Genomic DNA, 21,395 nt, shown 5'->3' on the forward strand with positions numbered 1-21,395 from the left:
AGGACTCTTATAATTATAATGGGCACACCAGATAACCCAGAATAATCTCCCTTTTTTCAAAATCTTTAATTTAATAACAATTGTAAAAATTCTCTTTTGTCATATAAGGTAACATACTCGCAAGTGTCATGAATTTCTATGTATTTTATCTTCACAATGACCATGGGATAAATGTACTTGGAGCTAAAAAGATAAAATCGAGGGAGACTTTTTCACTTTGAAGTTATTAGTCCACAATCAATCATTGAACCTACCTTAATGGAGATAGAGAGTGAGGAAAGGGGGCTTGGAACCAAGTCTGGAGGCATTTCGGCTTCTGAAACCTGGCAGAGGATGATGATGTGCTAGAAGACACAGAGAGTGAAAAACGAGAAGAGTGTGGTCTCAAAAATCCATGAGAATTCTGGGTCTATCGCCAGCTCCGTGTGAGACACTGGGCAAGGTACTTAGTCTTTCCGATCATTAATTTCCTCATCCATGTCTTATCCACGAAGTTGCTGTGAGACCCTCAATGGCATAATGTTGTACAGCCTTTAGCTGGGGGCTTGCAGTTTAATAACAGTTCCTCAGTGCCAGCGGTCATGGTCATTGTCATCGTCACCGCCATCACGGTCATCGTTAAGGATGAAGTAGGATGCAGTCCCGGAAGTCTGGTTGCAGCACTCAGATCTCCGTAGCCTTTCTCCAGGGAGAGGGATTTCTCTTTGGCCCATGTTTTTGGCCACTGTGTTCCTCCTCATACCTAGCAACTTCTTGCAGGGGAATGGTCAGGTATCCTGCCAGCTCAGCACTGTCATTTTCCTCATTTTACTCAGGTATTTACATTTAACAGGAATAACAGAATGCATAAAAATAAATAATACTCTAGATCGTCCCTTAGTAAAAAGACTATAGATATAAGGCAAAAGAAAATCAATCAGAACTTCAAGTTCTGAAAGATCTGGATGATCTTCTGAAAAATGCTACAAGAAAGTATTCGGAATTAATAATGAAATTTATACTTATAAGTGCTTAAGAATAAATAGTTCCACTACTTACCTTTCTTGTCATTCTTTTGTGGTTAAATGAGTTACCGAAAATATTTAAAAGATCTTGCTGAGAAAATAATTGCAATTAGTCATTCAGCATTTGGGTTTCGGTACAAATAAAGCACAAGTGGGGAAATTTTTTTTAAATATTAAATTTTTGAATCCATATAATGCTAAAAGTTATGTTTTTCTTCTTTTATATCCACATATATCACTAAAAGTTAACTTTGATCAATAATATAAGAATTTAGAGGGATGCTTGGGTGGCTCAGTCAGTTAAGTGTCTGGCTCTTGACTTTGGCTCAGGTCATGATCTCGTGGTTTGTGAGTTTGAGCCCTGCATCCAGCTTTGCACTGACAGCACGGAACCTGCTTGGGATTCTGTTTCCCTTTCTCTCCACCCCTACTGCATTTGGTCTCTACCTCACACTCAAAATAAATAAACATCAGCTTAAAAGAAAGGATTTTAAAACATAGAATTTTAATTAAAAAATAGAAATAGAATGGTTCAGGCTTAAGCAGTAAAATATAGAAAGTTTTAAGTACTCTTAAAATCTAAACTTTCTGGTTATAGGCAAAAGTATTTTTAAAATAGAGTTTCTCATTTCTCCTGGCAATAATTAGCAATCTCTTTAAATCATTTTAGTATTGTTTCTGTAGATAACATATACCTTCTTTGTTATATTAATCTTCCAATATTTGAAAAATCAATCCCTTTACACATTTTAACTATATACATGTAATTTCAGTCTAACTTGACACACAATGTTACATTATTTTCAGGTCTACAACAAAACGATTCAACTTCTGTATGCATTATGCTATGTTCATCACAAGTGTGGCTACCTTTGGGCACCATACAACACTATCACAATATTATTTATTATTTTCCTTATGCTGTGCTTTTTATTCCTGTGATTTATTCATTCCGTAACTGAAAGCCTGTATCTCCCTCTGCCTTTCACCCATTTTGCCTAATACCCCATCCCCTCCCTCCTGCTGAGTATTGGTTTGTTCTCTGTGTTTAGAGGTATGTTTCTGCTTTTTGTTTGTTTGTTTATGCATTTATTTTGTTTTTTAGATTTCACAAATAAATGAACTCATATGGTGTTTGTCTTTCTGATTCTAACTTATTTGACTTAGATTAATACTCTCTGGATCCATCCACATTATCACAAGTGGCATGATCTCATCTTTTTTATGACTGTGTAGTGTGTATATGTATATATAGACATGTATATGTGTATATGTATATATAGATATGTATATGTGTATGTACATATGTATATGTATATATAGATACGTATATGTGTATATATATAGATATGTATATATAGATATGTATAGATATACATATCTATATATACATATACACACACTACATCCTCATTCTCTACTGGTATATCAATGGACACATCACTAACTCAAAAAAGATATATGAGCCACTCTGTTTATTGCAGCAATATTCGCAATACCCTTTAAATATTTTTAAATGTCAGAGAATAATAAGTTGATTACTTCCAAGTAGAGTGAATTGTTGATCTCTTATCGGACTTTCACAATGAAATGTAGGTGGGCAGTGTGTCTTTTAATATATATTATTATGCATAGAACTTTTTACCAGAGAGTATTTTTACAGAAAATAATGGTATTCACATATATTATCAGTTTTGAACGTATTCATGATGAAAAGTAAGAGAATACCTCTTGCAGTAGGTACAGACTCAAAGCTCTTACAATAGCCATCTGCCCAAGTCAAGACTGTGCTGTGTGCCCAATAACACAAAGACAAGAGGCCTTCTGGATATCATTTTTAGTGTTTATCTTACTGTACTTTACACTGGAGTTTCTACTCCAAAAATAATGGGATATAAGGCATGTTCATCACTAAATAAAAAGATCATGAAGACCACTTAGCTGTATTTACCCTCCCCTGAAAAGCTAGCTAATCCATTCAATTGCATGCTTTGAAACGAGTAAAGGTGAACTACCTAATACAACTTATGTCAAGACCAATTTGGATGAAACAACACACACACAAAAATAAAGGTAACTTTTTTCCTTCAAAGGTCAGAAGTTTTCTGTCACTATCCTTGATTTCTTGCTTCATTTCAAAAAAAAAAAAACAAAAACTGAAAATTACAGCGATGTAAAATGGATGTAGTTTATACAAGACAGGTGACAGCAAAGAGATAAATCAAAGCCCTTGGCTCTAAATCAACACAGGCAAGTTAATGTACATATATGCACTTCAAGTTTATATAAAAAAAAGGTTTATGCTTCCTACTTTAACTGGCTTTTTAAAATTATCCAATGACTTTTCTACCCTGCTATTGTCAAATATTTGGTCTATACGACTCATTACTGGCAAAACTGAAGTGAGGCAGGCATTCTCACACACTAGTGGGAGAGTATAAACTGGTGAAAGATTTATAGAAAGCAAATGGACCTTCCGCATGTTAGTACCTTCTAAGCATCCCTCCTAAGAAGGTAATTCTTTACAATTTAATGGAAAGACTTTATCTAAAAATGTTTAAAACTTATCTTTCAAATAGAAAAAAATTCTGGAATAAATGATGGAGGTGGAGGTCACACACACGCACACGCACACACACACACTGGTATCTCCACATAATAAAATTTTACGCACCTTTTAAAATAAATTGAACATTAAACACATAGAAAAAACTATCCTAAAATTTTGTTTAAATTATAGAATAGATTACAAATCCGTATGTAGAAAATTATGTCAATAGTGCTTGCTTCAGCAGCATGTATACTAAAATTGGAATGATACAGAATTTAGTATGGCCCTTGTGCAAGGATGATACACAAATTTGTGAAGCCTTCCATATGTAAAAGAAGAAGAGGAAAGAAAAGCAGAGGAGAGGAGAGGAGAGGAGAGGAGAGGAGAGGAAGGGAAGGGAAGGGAAAGGAAAGGAAAGGAAAGGAAAGGAAAGGAAAGGAAAGGAAAGGAAAGGAAAGGAAAGGAAAGGAAGAGGGGAGGAGAGGAAGGGAGGGGAGGGGAGAGGAGAAAAAAAAGAAAAGAAAAGAAAAGAAAAGAAAAGAAAAGAAAAGAAAAGAAAAGAAAAGAGAAAAGAGAAGAAAAGAAAAGAAAAAAAAGAAAAGAAAAGAAAAGAAAAAAGAAAAGAAAACTATTTCAATAAGCGTAAGAATAAATGGGAGAAACTGCATAAAAATGTACTGTTGGGAGTCTGATTGTTTTCTTTTATTTATCTTTATTAGCTTTTTTTTCTTTTACAAATTTTATATGTATATATCTTTGAATCAGAAAAAAATCTAAACTTTTAAAATTGTTTTCTAATAAAAATCATCTGAAAACCGGATTTAGAACTTCATTCAGATGATAATTAAATTTTTTTCTAAATTTTAGATTTTTTTTTCTCAATTTGGGAAAATTTCACATTGAAAAGTATGGGAGGGAGGCAGAGTTCCTGAAAGTCATTCTTAGTTTCTGTAGGACCTTCTCTTTATAAGCATAGTTAACATGTAATATAAAGTTTTTTTTGTTCTTTCTTCAGTTATAATAATTATGTGCGAATCACATCATTTTATTTGTAGCTTGGCAAAATGTGCCAAGGGCAAGTAATAAAGGTTGAGAACAGAGAAAGTAGAATTAAGAGATACTCCAAGAGAGTTATACTTTCAAAAATGAATATCTCAGTTTGCTCTTCTGTGAAATTAGACATTTGACTGACGGACCTCTATTTTCTTTCAGTACCCATGGATTAGGCTTTTAAATTTTTCTCTCCAAAGATCAGAATTTGTATCCAAATTGACCTTTGCACAAATAATCTCTCTGGATTTATTGCTGGCGAAGAGGTAAAGACCTTGTTGCTTTATATATGCTCCCAGTAGCACAACTTTTCCCCGGCCGCCACAGGCACTTCCTAATTTCTCAGTCTCCAGCTTTCAGAAGTTCTCTGGCTTTTATGGAAAGTGAAATTATTCTTTGTAAATCATTTGTTTAAGCTTTGAAAATTATCCTTTGGACTTCAAACCATATAATCTTATTTTCGCTGTTTTGTTTTGTTTTTTTCCTTTGGACACCGGAGCCTATTTCTCTCCTTGTTTAAACGGCTTTGCATTCCGGTCATTAATTGATGAATGTTGGGGACTCACCATGTGTTTCACATAAAGTTGCCAGCTTCCTCTGGTGTCGTATGACAGGGCTGAAAGTTGGACAGGGTGCTTTGCATTTTGTCAAAAAAAAAAAAAAAGACATAATGTGAACTAATGTAAATTTACAGTAGCCAAGATTACATCAGACTAGAGAACTCTGCAGTAGTGGGTGGAGGACGAGTCATGAAGGACAATTTGCAAGGGTGACATACATTAATGTTGGTAACAGAATGTGAGAACATGCCATGCACACCTCTGGGAAGCAAGGGAGGAAAAAGATCAGGAAACAGAGGCCGATTAAATATTGCCTTGCTCTCAATAGGCAAATCAAATTAAAAACAATCTTGAGGGGCGTCTGGGTGGCGCAGTCGGTTAAGCGTCCGACTTCAGCCAGGTCAGGATCTCGCGGTCCGGGAGTTCGAGCCCCGCGTCAGGCTCTGGGCTGATGGCTCAGAGCCTGGAGCCTGTTTCCGATTCTGTGTCTCCCTCTCTCTCTCTGCCCCTCCCCCGTTCATGCTCTGTCTCTCTCTGTCCCAAAAATAAATACGCGTTGAAAAAAAAAATTAAAAAAAAAATAAAAAAAAAACAATCTTGAAGTTTTGAATAAAGTAAATAGTATCACATTTTATAAGGTTAGAAGTGATTCTGTAGCTGAGAGAAGCTTCCTGTAGCTGTACAAGTTTTACATGAAGTCCCTCAATACTCTTTAGACAATTTTTTTTTCTGTTTTCAAGGCCTTTTTATTTCTAAAATTTTTTTTAATGCTTTATTTTTGAGACAGAGAGAGACAGAGCATGAGCAAGGGAGGGGCAGAGAGAGAGGGAGACACAGAATCCGAGGCAGCTCCAGGCTCTGAGCTGTCAGAACAGAGCCTGGTGCCGGGCTCCAACTCAAAAACCGCAAGAACGTGACCTGAGCTGAAGTCGGATGCTCAACTGACTGAGCCACCCAGGCGCCCCTAGTTTTTTTTTTCTTAACAAGCACATGAACCCCTGAACCCCCAAGGACTGGAGTCACAGGGAGGGTTACAAGCAAAAGAGAGGTTTAAAATAAAATTACATATAATTAAACATGAAGTGCTTTTACTTCCTTTCCTTTATTCTATTAAAACAAAATTGTTCGGTGAAGAAGGGAAAGCATGGAGCAGATAAGGACTAGAACTGCATATGGGCATGAAGAGACGAAGATGAAAAGTTAAAGAAGAGATCAAGAGAGAGAGATGAATATACCAAAGTATAAGAAGTCTCAGGGCTCATCTGGGAAATAATAAATGGTCTCTGACTATGCATAATAATGTTACTGATTTTTTCTATTAAATCCAAGAGAAAAGTAGCATAAATGTTTATGAAAATAACTCCTATTGCCTGGTTTGTCCGAAAACTTTCATTTCCAAATAAAAAGAAACATTTTAAAGAGTATGAATATAAGACATAGGGAACTTTTGCAATATATTTATGCTTTTTGGTTGATGATGGTGAAGATAAAGTCCTGCAACCCTGAATTAACACATACGACACATTAAGTTGTGGCAACAAGTGTTATTATGCTTTAGGGCAAGGAAAGGTCAATGACAGTCTTATGTGTATGTTTTCATATCTCCATGTATAGGAGAATAAGTAATAAGTAATCAGATCAGTTTACTCATTTGTAACTAATAATCTCTGAGACCTTTGAAAAGAAGGATTTGTTTTAAAATAAGAATTATGAACAAGGATGGCATCCTTTTGAAGCAGTCTTGCTTAAGAAATAAATCTCCTTTATTAGTGTAATTATACCTACTGGAAAAAGTCTTCTTAGTTCCTTAATATCATATCATCTTAATCCTACAAAAGCATTATAAGTCTTAAAATCTTTCATGAATTTTCCACACCAATGATTTTTTTTTAATGTTGGCAATGGCATGTTCCTCATCATAAATTCTCCTGTGGATTAGCTAAAATATTAGAATTTTTTTTGTTGAAATGTAATGTTAAAAAATTTTTAGATCGGAAACACAATATAACATAATGTTCACATTAAGTGAGAAGACTGCATATAGGTATTTAGGGTTCCTGGAAATCTCACCCTGAAGATCATTGAACTTTCCAGTAGCCTCTAAGCAAGCAAGAGTTTAAACATTTATAACCATAATCCTAATTTCAGTACCCCAGAAAATAGAAAATTAACAGTTCTAAATTCACAGGACTAACAGAAAACTAAACAGATCTAAATTCACAGGTGATGGTCCAGTATGGGAAGCATTTTGAATTGGGAGAATGAAAACTTTTACATTTTGTTTTAACGTTTATTCATTTTTCAGAGACAGACAGAGACAGAGCATGAGCAGGGGAGGGGCAGAGAGAGAGGGAGACACAGAATCCAAAGCAGGCTGCAGGCTCTGAGCTGTCAGCACAGAGCCCGATGCGGGGCTCGAACTGACAAACTGCGAGACCATGACCTGAGCCGAAGTTGGATGCTCAACCGACTGAGCCACCCAGGCGCCTCTGAAGCTCTTAAATTAACTCTATGACCTTGAATCACCTTCCCAAACTACCTTTCTCAGCAATGAAAATGAAAAGGGCATCTATAGCTTGAATATTTCCCCCAGGTGATCTGTGGTCCAATAGCTTTGTGAACCACTACAATAGAAACAGAAAGATTAGTCAGAGATATTGCAGTGGTCTAAATGAAAAGTGCAAGTCCTAAATAAGTTACGTGGCAATAGGAATATACAAAGGCAGATATGATAAATAGTACAGCTAAGTGAGTTAGGGATACAAGATTGCAAACAATTGGATTTGGAGGCTGATGACAGATGGGAGGCATCTGGATGACCACATGAATTGCAGCGAGAGTAACAAAAGTAGGGAAAACAGAAGGTGGAGAAGGTAAATATGGGAAGGTAATAAATTCAGCTTTGATTGTTCAGCCAGGATGTCCGTGAAAGATTAGATTAAGAGGTGCATTAAGCAACTACAAATGTAGGTTAGGAATGCAGAAGAGAGATCTAAATCTGAAATATAGATAAGGGTTATCAATATAAAGGTCGTTGAAGCAGGAAGAAGAGGAGAAGGAAGCAGGTAACAAGAATTTGTAGAAAATACAGTATTGTTTTAAATGTGTAGGTTTATTTTAATATAAATGTTATTATAATTAATGTTTTAATATGCAATCTGGGGTTTTTTCACCCAATAAAAGATTTTGAAGATTGCCCATGTTAGTACATATAGATTGACCTCAATATGAGTAAATATTTAAATGATAAATTACCAGAAGGATGTACCACAAACTGGTAACAATGATTACCTCTAGGTAAAGGGAGGTGATTAAGATTAAGCACTGTGGTCAAAGAGGCATTTAAATAAACTTGTAAAGTTCGTTTATTTAATATGGAGACTGAATTTATGTATAACGTGTAAAATCAAGAATTCAGGCTTTTTTTTTTAATTTTTTTTCAACGTTTTTATTTATTTTTGGGACAGAGAGAGACAGAGCATGAACGGGGGAGGGGCAGAGAGAGAGGGAGACACAGAATCGGAAACAGGCTCCAGGCTCCGAGCCATCAGCCCAGAGCCTGACGCGGGGCTCAAACTCACGGACCGCGAGATCGTGACCTGGCTGAAGTCGGAAGCTTAACCGACTGCGCCACCCAGGCGCCCCAAGAATTCAGGCTTTTTAAGTGAGGTTAGATTACGTCAATCAGATTTATCATTCTCTAGTTGCATAACTCAATTGAATTCTCATGATGCCTTGGAAAATCAAATTATGTACCGAACTCTCTTAGACGTCCAAGAAAATGCCAATGTTTTGTCATCAAACAATAATTTAATAAGACATGTTTCTACTGAATTGCTCCTGAAACTGCTAGTGCATATGTATCAAAACCTTAGAGCAGTAAATAATGCAGCTTCAAATATCTACATTTGTAAATCATCTGTCATTTTTTATCAGGATATTTCTATCAGTCATTTTGACAAAAACAGCATGAATTTTTAAAATGGCAAATTACATAAAATATGTGACAGTGCTTTCTCAAAGTTCACCATCAGAGTACTTGTGAATACTTTCAACAAAATGGAAAAATAAAGATGAAACAATTATGATGCATTTTCCTTCTTTTTCCTAGAAAATTGACTCATTGGTTCTCTACAAATTCCTTTTGATAACATCTAGCCAACCCCCCGCAACATCCACCTATGATAATCCACAAGGCTCAGTCAGAAGCCCTTTTCTTTATATAACATATAAAGCACTTGGGTGGCTCAGTGGGTCAAGCATCTGACTTCAGCTCAGGTCATGACCTCATGGCTTGTGAGACTCAGCCCCAAATTCGTCTCTCTGCTCTAATCACAGAGCCTGCTTTGGATCCTCTGTGCCCCTTTCTTTCTGCCCCTCCCCCCTCATGCTCCCTCTCTCTCTCTCTCAAAAAGAATTCTCTGTGAAAATTAATATAATAAATAATAATATATGTTATATATTATATATAATTAATATAATAAATAACATATTATTTATTCACAGAGAATTGACTCATTCTCATGACATTAACTTCTTTCCACAACATGAATGCCACTCAGGTGTGATATCTCAAGTCCAAGTGCAGCTGTCATCTCTCTCTCTCTCTCATACTTGACACATTGTAGCCTCAAATAAATGCCCCAATGACATTTCATTATCTCTTCTTCTTCCCTCCACTTTGCAAAGCAGGGTCACTTCCAAAAGGACTTTCTCTTTTGGCATCCTTACTTATGGCAAGTCACCCAAGGTCACGAAAGGTAAGAATGTTGGAGCAGAAGCTGCACATTCAAGTATCTGCTACAGCTAGGCAGGAAACAGGAAGCAGACTAGATTCAGTCAACAGAGTGATACTGACAAGTATTTGAAGGTACACATCCTTTTAGAGGTGGGAGCTGCTTCTCAGTCTAGCATCAGCCTATTGTCTAGTGCTGCCAATTAAAAAATTTGGTAGCAAATTTTATTTTAAAACAACAGCAAAATCACAGCAACAACAATAATAAATACAGAACAGTTGACAGGCTTTCATTGTAGAGGATTTCGTTTGATACCAAGGAAATAAAGCTGTGCTTTCTTTTTTGATAATTGGCTTATTACAGCCAATAGTTAGAACACACACATACATGAACAAACAAAAGAACAAAAAGCAGAGTCTACCTGGCTTCAGACTAAAACAACTGAAATCTTGAATATATCCTGTAAGAGAACATTTGAGATCTGAAAAAAAATCATCTAAGGAAACCGCTATTTTCGTACCTAATTTTGGGAATTGTCTTTGTGAGTGTGCGTGTGTGCGTGTGTGCGTGTGTGTGTGTGTGTGTGTGTGTGTGTCTTTATTGTATGTGTTATATTTTTTATTTGGCAACTTCATGCTGCGAACACATGGACTCCCTTACACATGTTCTTTCTGAGCAAACTTTACTTTCTTCTAAGGATCGTTATTTCTTACCTAACCTTAACTCTTAAATCACTATTCCTGTACCTAAATGTTGATGCTTCTTCCCAACTGTTTCTTGCACCAGTTTCTACCTTTAATTGTGGTAGCCACAATTCCAGTTCGGGCTGTAAGCCCCTTGCAGTGCGTGCACATTTTCCAATGTCCGGTAGATCCTTTCAACATACCATACTTGCTGCAATGTATAATCATATTTATTTCCCTACAAGTCCCTTTCAACAAATTCCCATGACAAAAGAATCATTTCAAATTCCTCAACTGGATATTCAGAGAATTCTAAAGACAGGTATCTCTTTCACTATCTCAGGTGGAATATTTTACAGCACAGACTATCTGTTCAAACCAGAATGTCCCTTCTCTTTCCTTCCACACAGAATAAAAGTCCTCTCTCAGCTCCTTTGCTCACCCTCCTTCTGTTTCTTGAATGAACCTTGCTCTGCACTCCTTTCCTCTGTGCCCATGCATTTTAAATAAATTATGATTCTTGTTTTTGAATGATATGCATTGGCGTGGGAAAAGGCACATGGTACACTGTCAAGTTAAAACAGTTATTAAACAGGGGTGCCTGGGTGGCTCAGTCAGTTAAGCGTCTGATTTTGGCTCAGGTCATGATCTCATGGTCCGTGGGTTCGAGCCCCGCGTGAGGCTATGTGCTGACAGCTCGGAGTCTGGAGCCCGCTTCGGATTCTGTGTCTCCCTCTCTCACTGCCCCTCCCCGGCTCACACTCTGTGTGTGTCTCTCTCTCAAAAATAAACATTAAAAATTAAAAAAAATGGTTAGTAAACAGTATAAATGATTGGATATGATTTTCTTAATGATTCAATATTGCAAAAGAACAAAAGTACACAGACAGGGATAGTGTTTTTCAGTTCATCAAATATATAGGCAAATAACATGTTATTTTCATTGCTCTTTTGGTATTTGTCATAATTTTTATTCTGTACATTTGTGACTTTATACACATAGAAAATAATAATATGAACTTTTAAATATGCTACCCACACTTCAGGATCTAGTTCTAATAAATACTTTGCTTAATCATTTCATCAATTCATCAGTTCATTGATCCACATAATTTCTCTTGGAAATTCTTCATAGCATTTTCTATAAGTGATATCGATTCATCTTATAGATGATGCGTCAAAAGCGCAGTTATTTCAGTTCTTGGACCACTAACTTCCAATCATCATCCGCCATCTCATCTTATTTGGGGCTAGATTTAAATGTTCCTTAGCCAGAAAAGACTATGTAATTTAAAACGAAAACAATCATAAAACACACAAAACGTTCCAAGACAGGATTTTTACTAGTCTTTTGAAATTAATATTTAAAACACAAAACTATTTCAAATTTATTTGTTTGTTAGTTTATATGCTCTTGCCTTTGGGCGAATGAGTGTGTGTGTGCGCGTGTGTGTGTACATGTACACATGGTAAGCATGTTTTTGAACTACTGGATAATCCAGTACCCGCCTCTACCATCTATTCTCTCGGTCAGACACATGACATTGTCAAAACCATGATACCTCAGAAGTCTCAATGTCAAGCGTACTTCTCATCAACCATCACTTTAGTTTTTCAGTTTAATTATTCTATCGCCCCCACACCAACAATTCTTCAACCAAATTGAGAACTCCAAACTAGTTCCCTTACAGTGTTTTCAATATCCAACACCCACTTCACAACTTTTCTTCCTTAACCAGTAAGACTTCCATGATCAATCACTGTGAGCTCTCACAAGCCAACACTATTTATGCCTTACCCTTTTCACCCTCCAATAGGATTGGGAAATCCATGATCTTGGTTTACCCAAATATTCTCCATATGTCCCTTTGCACTTGACCAGCTAAATATCGCTACAAAAATATAACAAACCAGGTTAACTAGTCTTCTTAATGATTTATGACCACAGTTCTCTAGGGGGTTTGACAAGACCAATGTATATACCTAGTAACATCTCATTTTGGTTCTCTGTGAAAAAATATTTCAGAAAGTCCACTCAGTCTTCAAACTTCGATCATTTCTTTTTTAAAAAATATGTATTTATTTTGAGAGAGAAAGAGCACAATCAGGGGAGGGACAGAGAAAGAGGAAGGCAGAGAATCCCAAGCAGGCTCCACACTGTTAGCACAGAACTTGACACGGCGCTCGAACCCACAAACCATAAGATCATGACTGGAGCTGAAATCAAGAGTCAGACTGAACCACCCAAGTGCCCCAAACTTTGAACATTTCTATTTCTGATAACTTTAATTTATAAACTTGTTTCATATTTCATGGAAAAAAATAGATGCAAACACACAGATATTCCTTCATCCCTCTTACCAAATCTCCTCACTTACTTAACCCTCACTTAGTTTAATAAATCCCTGCTAAAATAGTATATATATATATATATATATATATATATAGCAGGGAGATATATATATATATTATACTAAATATACTTATATTAAATATATATATATATATTATACTATATCCCTGCTAAATCCCTGCTAAAATAGTATATATATTATACTAAATGGTATATATATATTATACTATAGAATGTGTGTGTGTATGTGTGTGTGTATATATATATATATATATATATATATATATATATATATGTTCCTTCTGGGCTTTGTATCCTATAATTTCTCACCTGGTCATCGACTCACACATGTAATATCTCCTCTCTCTACCGTATCATAAATTTCTCCTTACCTAATGGAAAATTTATGCCAGCATAGGGGAATACTTTCCTAGCTCCTTTACAAAGGCCCTTTTTTGATTTGATACACTCTGTGGTGGGTTGAATGGTATTCTCCAGAAACATATGTTCATCTCCTAATCTTTGGAAACTGTGATTGTGACTTTATTAAAAAAAAAAAAGTCTTTGCAATTGAGATTAAGTTAATGATCCCAAGTATCCAAGTATCCAGGCAGGCCTTAAATGCAATGACAAACATACTTCTAAGAGAGAAACTGAGGAGAGAAACTGAGAAATCCACATAGAGTCAGAAGAGGAGTTTGAACTTATACAACCACAAGTCAAAAAATGCCTGAAGTCACCAGAAGCTGGAAGAAACAAGGAAAGATTCCAGCATAGAACATTTGGAAAGAGCACAGCAGGCACCTTGATTTTAGACCTCTGGCCTTTGGAAGTGTGAGGAAATAAATTTCTTCTTTTTCTTCAGCCACAAAGTTTGTGGTAATTTAATACGGCAGCCCTAGGAAATTAATACAGATCCAATTGCCCAACCCCAAGTAACTCCATAGCTCTACTTCCCTCCCAGGGAACAAAACCCTGCAAGACTTCCGCCATCACTGTCTGAACTCCTTATACCTCATATTTTTCTTCATCTCATTTCAACTGAGCTCTTGTTGCCAACCTAAAAATTTCCTAGTAAAGGTTTCCATTAACTTCCATTTTGCCAAATCCATAGTCACTGTCTCTTACCACCTGCCTCAGTATCTCGCAGCATTCAATAAAGCTGACTCCTTGAACTTCTGGAATCATGTAGTCTCTGGTTTCCCCCACCTCACTGGTCCTCCAGCTGTCTCTCCCTTACTTGTTACTCCTTCTTCTTTTTTTAAAGGTTATTTATTTATTTATTTTGAGAGAGAGGCAGAGAGAGGGAGAGAGAGAGAATCCCAAGCAGGCTCTGCACTAATGGAGCCGCAATGTGGGACTTGAACTCACAGAACCATGAGATCATGACCTGAGCCGAAATCAAGAGTCACCCAGGCACCCCTGACTTGTTCCTCATTCTATAACTAACTGACTTGTATGTATTTGGTGTTCTGGATTCAGTTATAGAACATCTTCTCTTTACTATTTACTTTGTCTACATTCTAATAACTCCACATTTATTTCCTAGCTCTTCTCTGAGTTCCATGCTTACTTCAAATTTGCCAAATTTTACTTTTTGATACTTTTTTCAAATTTAAATTCAAGATAGTCAACATACAGTGCAGTCTTGGCTTCAGGGGTAGAACCCATCTCATACATATGATACCCAAAGGAATAGCTTAGTGGTACAGAAACAAGACCTTTAGAGCTAGACTGACCAAGTGACCATCCTGTCTCTAACACATGCTAACTGTGTGAATCTAGCCAAGTTATTGAACCCTGTTCCTGTTTCCTCATCTATATGATGGAGGTATAAATAATATCTACTTCACTGGATTATATTGAGAAAAAAAATTCATCTAAGGAAAAGATCTAAAACTGCACTGTAGTAAGTGCTCAATAATGATAACCATTGTTATGATGATGGCTATTATTATTTCATATCTATATTTGGATAACAAACAGACCTCCCAAATCTAGTATATCCAAAATACTATGCATGATTCTACTCAATTTCAATGCCTGATACTCCCGCTGTGTTACCTGTCTTAATAGTTGGCAATAAGACTCCCAACAGCGGAGTCGGATGATGTCTCCTTTTCTCTAAGTTCCCCAGCATCTGATCCAGCAACAAATCTCCATAACTATATCTCCTGAATGGCGTGCAAATCTCTTCATATTTCTTCACATCAATTGCAAACCCATGATACAAATATACTCTCCCCTTGCAGCATGGATGACTCCCCAGCCTGATTTTCAAATGTTTGAGTCCTCTTTAACCAAGTGTCATCTCAGCTGTCACTCATTCAACACACCCTCGCTGTTCTTCCCAATAAGCACGGTCTTTCCCATCCCTATTCTATCACTTTACCCTGGCTTATTTTCTTCACTGCATTCCTCGGGGACCAATATCATCTTTCTTTCATTGTTTTGGTGTTTGTTTGTTTCTCACCACTTGACTCTACCAATTACATAGAGCATTGAGAGTCAAGTATCTTATTTGTTTTGTTCATTCTTACAGGCATACCTCGGAGACATCGTGGGCTCATTTCCAGACCACAACGAATAAGTGACTATCATAACAAGAGAATCACATGAAACTTCTGGCTTTCCCGTGCATGTAAACGCTATGCTAATACTATACAGTCTATTAAGTGTGGAGTAGAATTATGTCCAAAAAGACACTTTGTGTCTAAAAATGACTTTATTGCTAAAGAATGCTAACTATCATCTCAGCTTTCAGTGAGTTGTCATCTTTTTGTTTGTGGACACTCTTGCATCCGTGTTGATAAGTGGTGGTTGCTGAAGTCTGGGGTAACTGCAGCAATTTCTTAAAGTAAGATGATGAATTTTGCCACATCCCTAGACTCTTCCTTTCACAAACAATTTCTCTATAGCACGCGATATTGTTCGAGAGCAGTTTACCTACAGCAGGACTTCTTTCAAACTTAGAGGCAATCCTCTCAAACACTGCTGCTGCTTCACTGACTAAGTTTACATACTATTCTAAATTTCTTGTTATCATTTCAACAATCTTCACAGCATCTTCACAGATTCAGTAGACTTCACCTTAAGAAACAACTTTCTTTGCTTATCCATAAGAAGCAACTCTTCATCTCTTAGTTGAATCATGAGGTTGCAGCAAGTCAGTCCCGTCTTCAGGCCCTACCCCTAATTCTAGTTCTCTTGCTATTTCCACCACATCTGCAGGGACTTCCTCCACTGAAGTCTTGAGCCCTCAAAGTCCTCCATGAGGGTTGAAATCAGCTTCTTCCAAACTTCTGTTAATGTTGATCTTTGACGTCTTCCCTTGAGTCACAAACATTCTTAATGGTATCTAGAATGGTGAATCCTTTTCAGAAGCTTTTCCATTTATTTTGCTCAGATCCATCATAAGAATCACTCTCTATGGAAGCTATAGCCTTAAAAACTGCATTTCTTAATAATAGCTCTTGGAATGACTCCTTAATCCATGGGCTGCAGAGTGGATGCTGTGTCAGCAGATATGAAAACAGTCTCACTGTCCATCTCCATCAAAACTCTTGGATGACCAGGAGTTGACAGGTGCACTGTCAATGTGCCGTCATATTTTGAGACATCTTTTTTTTTTTGAGAAATAGTTCTCAAAAGTGGGCTTAAAATAATCAGCTAGCCAGATTGTAAACAGATATATTATCATCCATGATTTATTGTTCCATTTATAGAGCATAGGCAGAGTAGACATAGTGTAATTCTTAAGGGCCCTAGGATTTTTAAAATGGTAAATGAGCATTGGCTTCAACTTAAACTCACCAGCTCCATTAGCTCCTAACAAATGAGTCAACCTGTTCCTTGAAGGTTGAAACCAGGCATTGACTTCTCCTGTCTAAGTATAAAAGTCATTAATGGCATTTTCTTCCAGTAAAAGGTTCCTTTGTCTACACTAGAAATCTGTCGCTTCACACAGTCACCTTCTTAATGATCCTGGCTGGACCTTCTGGAGAACTTGCAGCAGCTTCTAGAGCAGCACTTGCTGCTTCACTTTGTACTTTGAAGTGTGGAAATGGCTTCTTTCCTTAAACATCATGAACCAACCTCTGCGAGCTTCAAACTTTTCTCCTGTAGCCTCCTCACCTCTCCCAGCCTTCATAGAATTGAAGACAGTTAGCACCTTGCTCTGGATTAGGCTTTGGCTTCATGTGATGTTGTTTGGCCTTCTAGTCAGAGCACTCAAACTTTCTCCATATCAGCAATGAGGCTGTTTTGCTTTTCTTATCATTCATATGTGTTCACTGGAGTAGCACTTTTCACTTTATTCATGAACTTTTCCTTTGCATTCACAGCTTGGCTGTTTGGCACAAGAGGCCTAGCTTGTGGCCCATCTTGGCTTTCAACATGCCTTCCTCACTAAGCTTAATCATTTCTAGATTTTGATTGAAAATGAAACATGTGTGACTCTTTCATCTGGATACTTAGTGGCCATTGTAGGCTTATTAATTGGACTAATTTTAATATTGTTGTGTCTCAGGGAATAAAGAGGATTGAGGAGAGGGCCAGAGATTGGAGAATAGCCAGTGAGTGGAGTAGTCAGAATACACACAGCATTTATTCATGAAGTTTGCTCTCTTATATGGGCATGGTTCACGGTGCCCTAAAACAGTTAACACTAGTAAGAGCAATGATCACGGATCGCAGATTACAATAAAAATCTAATAATAGTGAAAAGATTTGAAATACTGCAAGAATTACCAAAATGTGACACAAAACATGAGTTAGCAAATGCATTGGAAAAAAGGTACCAAAAAAAAAAAAAAAAAAAAAGGAAAAAAGGTACCAACAGACTTGCTCAACAGAGGTTGCCACAATCTTTTAATTTGTAAAAAATCCAGTATGTGTGAAACACAACAAAGCAAAGTGCCATAAAATGAGATACACCTGTGTAATCCAGTGCCGGGAATGAATGAAAGAAAATAACTAGCAACCAAAATAGAATATTAGTGTTTCATGTCACTTTGTCTTGTTTTTTTTGTTTGTTTTTTTGTTTTGTTTTTGGTTTTTTATTTATTTTTTTTCAGTTATACCTACATATAGCTTGTTACTTTAGGGGATTTCTTCTTCTCATTAATTTATTCATTCATTCAACAAATATTTGTTAAGCAAGTACTTTTGTCTCAGAACATCACTGGGTTTTAGTAATTCAAAGATAATTAAACAGTTTCTTTGCTCAATGAACCAATGTAAACCAACCTAAATTTACTAGTGGATCTAATAAAGCCCTGTATCCGTGGCTGAATGCCCAATAATATTAACTATTCAATTAAAAAGCAAAGAAAATATTTCATAAGCCTCTAAGGTAATTTCAACTTTATAAATATTAACATGAAAGCTAATAATAGATTTAATTTCGCAATTAAGAATTTATTTTTCTTATTTATTCCTTTGTGTGTGTGTGTGTGTGTGTGTGTGTGTGCATGTACACACACACATGTGAGAAAAAGTTTTGACTACTCTCATTAAAGAAGTTCCTGACTATGGTAATGTTTTTATGAAATTTCCAGTAATTTACTTAAAGGAAAAATAAAATACCTTGCTACTTAATACAGCTAGAAAATAGAATATTCTGGTTAAATAAATGTCCTTGAGAACTATGTGTAATATATTTTTAGAATTATACAAAAAAAATCTCAGAAATTGTGTCTTTCAACCTTCTATGTTTATTGATGCAATCAGAAACTACTCCAAGAATGTTTAACAAATTTGTCTGGCATCCAATAGCAACATTGCTGAGAAAAGAAATTGTCCATTATCAGTTCATTGGCTTTAGTTAAAGCTGACAGCATGAAATTACCCAAATGTTTTTGAAAATAGCATGAACTTTGGCAACAGGTACATGGGGCCAGTTTAGTCATTTACTAGCTGTGTAACCTCAAGCAAGTCACGCAAATATATATATTTTCACTTTCTACTTCCTCATTCTTGAAACGAGAGTGAAAATGTCTTAGGAGGTTATTGTCAGAACTGAGAAAAATACATATAAACACTTAGCACATGAAGCATGTACTTAACATTGCTTTTTAGGAGAGCATTTCTAAATTACTACTAGCATGCACTTACCTTCTCCTAAATAAACTACAAAGTGTAATAATATCATAATACCTGTATTGTAAGGTAGGAATTAGCTGATTAAATAAATATAAACATGAGCATGAGTTTCATTCTGCATGAATTCACCATGTTGTATAGGTCTTGTGATTTCCCCTCTCTGGCACAGAATTTCTGTCAATTCTGGAGATAAGGACAGATAATTCATAAGGTCTTTTCAAACTCTAATATGCTAATATTCCAACAATATCATAATTTTATGACATGACACTGTGCTTCTCTAAGTTTCTTTTTGGATTGAACTGTGTACCCCCAAAAGATATGTGAAAGTCTTAACCCTTAGTACATGTGAATGTGACCTTATTTGGACATAGGATCTTTGCAGATGTAATAAAATTAAGATGAGGCCATTGGGATGGACCCTAATTCCATATGATTGGTGTCTTTATAAGAAGAGGGAAACACCATACATGGACAGAAACACACAGTGAAAGTGTGACGTGATGACAGAGGCAGAGATTGAAGTGATAAAGCTGCAAGTCAAGGGAGGTCGAAGATCCATTGCCACCACCAGATGCTCAGAATAGGCAAGGAAGAATTGCACCGTGAGTCTCATAGAGATCATGGTCCTGCTGGCATCTTGATTTTGGATTTCTGGCCTCCAGAACTATGAGAGAATACATCTCTGTTGTTTAAGCCACTTAGTTTGTGGTACTTAGGGCAGCCTTAGGACACTAAGCAAGGATCATGAAGCTGCAGGTACCCATCGGGTCCTTCCACTAATGGGTCCTAGTTCATTGATTTAAAGATGAAGGCACCTTACATAGTTTCCAAATATTTTGCAAACTACCTGGCATTACATAGATATATCTCATTGTCACAGACACATTTTATGGTTTTCTCTGTATTGTTTCTAGAGGAGATTAAAATGATGTTTTTCAAACACACAAAAAATATTTAAAGATACGTTCCATTGGGGCGCCTGGGTGGCGCAGTCGGTTAAGCGTCCGACTTCAGCCAGGTCACGATCTCGAGGTCCGTGAGTTCGAGCCCCGCGTCAGGCTCCGGGCTGATGGCTCGGAGCCTGGAGCCTGTTTCCGATTCTGTGTCTCCCTCTCTCTCTGCCCCTCCCCCGTTCATGCTCTGTCTCTCTCTGTCCCAAAAATAAAAATAAACATTGAAAAAAAAAATTAAAAAAAAAAAAAAGATACGTTCCAGGATTCTTATTTGCAATTCGTGTGGTGAGAAATTCCTAACATGCTTTTTTGAATCTTTTCAATGATATGTAAGAAATACATGTGACAGTATTTCCTTTCACTTACTGGTTAAGACATAAGTGATAGCCTAGGCACATCACTACCTTACTTTCAATATTTATTTGTAAAATCATTTGTAGATATAATTTTTACAAAATATTTGTTCTCTCTCAAGATTTTATTTCTGACATTCCAACGGACCTACTAAAAATGATAAATTCCCATTAGTTCTAAATGTTGCCAAATAAAACAAAAAATGTGGTAAACATTAAATTTTATTAGGCATTCTTCTTATAATAAAAGGTACATATTTTTCCAAAAGCAAACAACATTATGATAGTTATTGTTTCACTTCTTACGCTTTCCTATTTATTTTTGCCTAGAAAAAATAATTTTACTTTTTTATAAAACTATCTGAAAAATTACCAGGGAACCCATTGTCATTATAAAAGTCTTCACCCCAAAATTCAGAAAGAACTTTATGGATATTATTATTTTCTTTCCTGCAGGCTTTTTTCTATACCTAACAGTCGATCATAGACCTATCTCTAGCAATAGCTCCTAACATTTGAATTCATTTCAGTATTTTCATAGTATTTTTTTCATGATGGAGAGCCCTATCTAGTGGTCCAATTTAGTGGTTGGAGGAGATGAGTTGCTATCTGCTTCCGTCATCAATTTGGTGGGAGTACACTTCTTTCCAAAGGTTTCTTATTCTGCAATGAAGTGCCATCATAAGAGTCCTTCTCGTGGAATGTCTCAGTTAGTGATGTCAATTATTCTCGATGGAATTGGAAGATGTGTAGTCATTTTTATGAGAAAAATATAGAAATAAATATGCATTTGGAAATATATTTGGAACCAGAAGCAAGTACCAACAGACATTGTTCCTGCACTAGGCACGCGCATCTACATCTACAAAATAGATAATATGGATCAGAATTTTTCCCAAGAAAGAAAGTTAAAATCATCAGTGGGATGGGATGGCAATGATTTAAACAACTGTAGTTTAATCTAAAACGTTAAGAAAAGTCTTATCCTTGTATCCATGAAAACGAACAAACAAAAACACCTCCAACATGTACAAATACGAACACATT

The 21,395-nt window shown here is 36.3% G+C and overlaps 1 non-coding gene across 1 annotated transcript; it reads left to right on the forward strand.

The window, feature by feature from the left end:
- The first annotated feature begins 3,783 nt into the window (after window positions 1-3,783).
- Window positions 3,784-3,887, forward strand: LOC124521416 (U6 spliceosomal RNA). Its single transcript, XR_006964511.1, has one exon. It is a non-coding gene; the product is annotated as a U6 spliceosomal RNA (small nuclear RNA).
- Window positions 3,888-21,395: the final 17,508 nt, after the last annotated feature.

The sequence above is a fragment of the Lynx rufus genome, unplaced genomic scaffold (genome assembly GCF_022079265.1).
Source record: "Lynx rufus isolate CCGP_SWC_20201006 ecotype Redwood Valley unplaced genomic scaffold, mLynRuf1.p SCAF_3, whole genome shotgun sequence".
Taxonomy (NCBI): domain Eukaryota; kingdom Metazoa; phylum Chordata; class Mammalia; order Carnivora; family Felidae; genus Lynx; species Lynx rufus.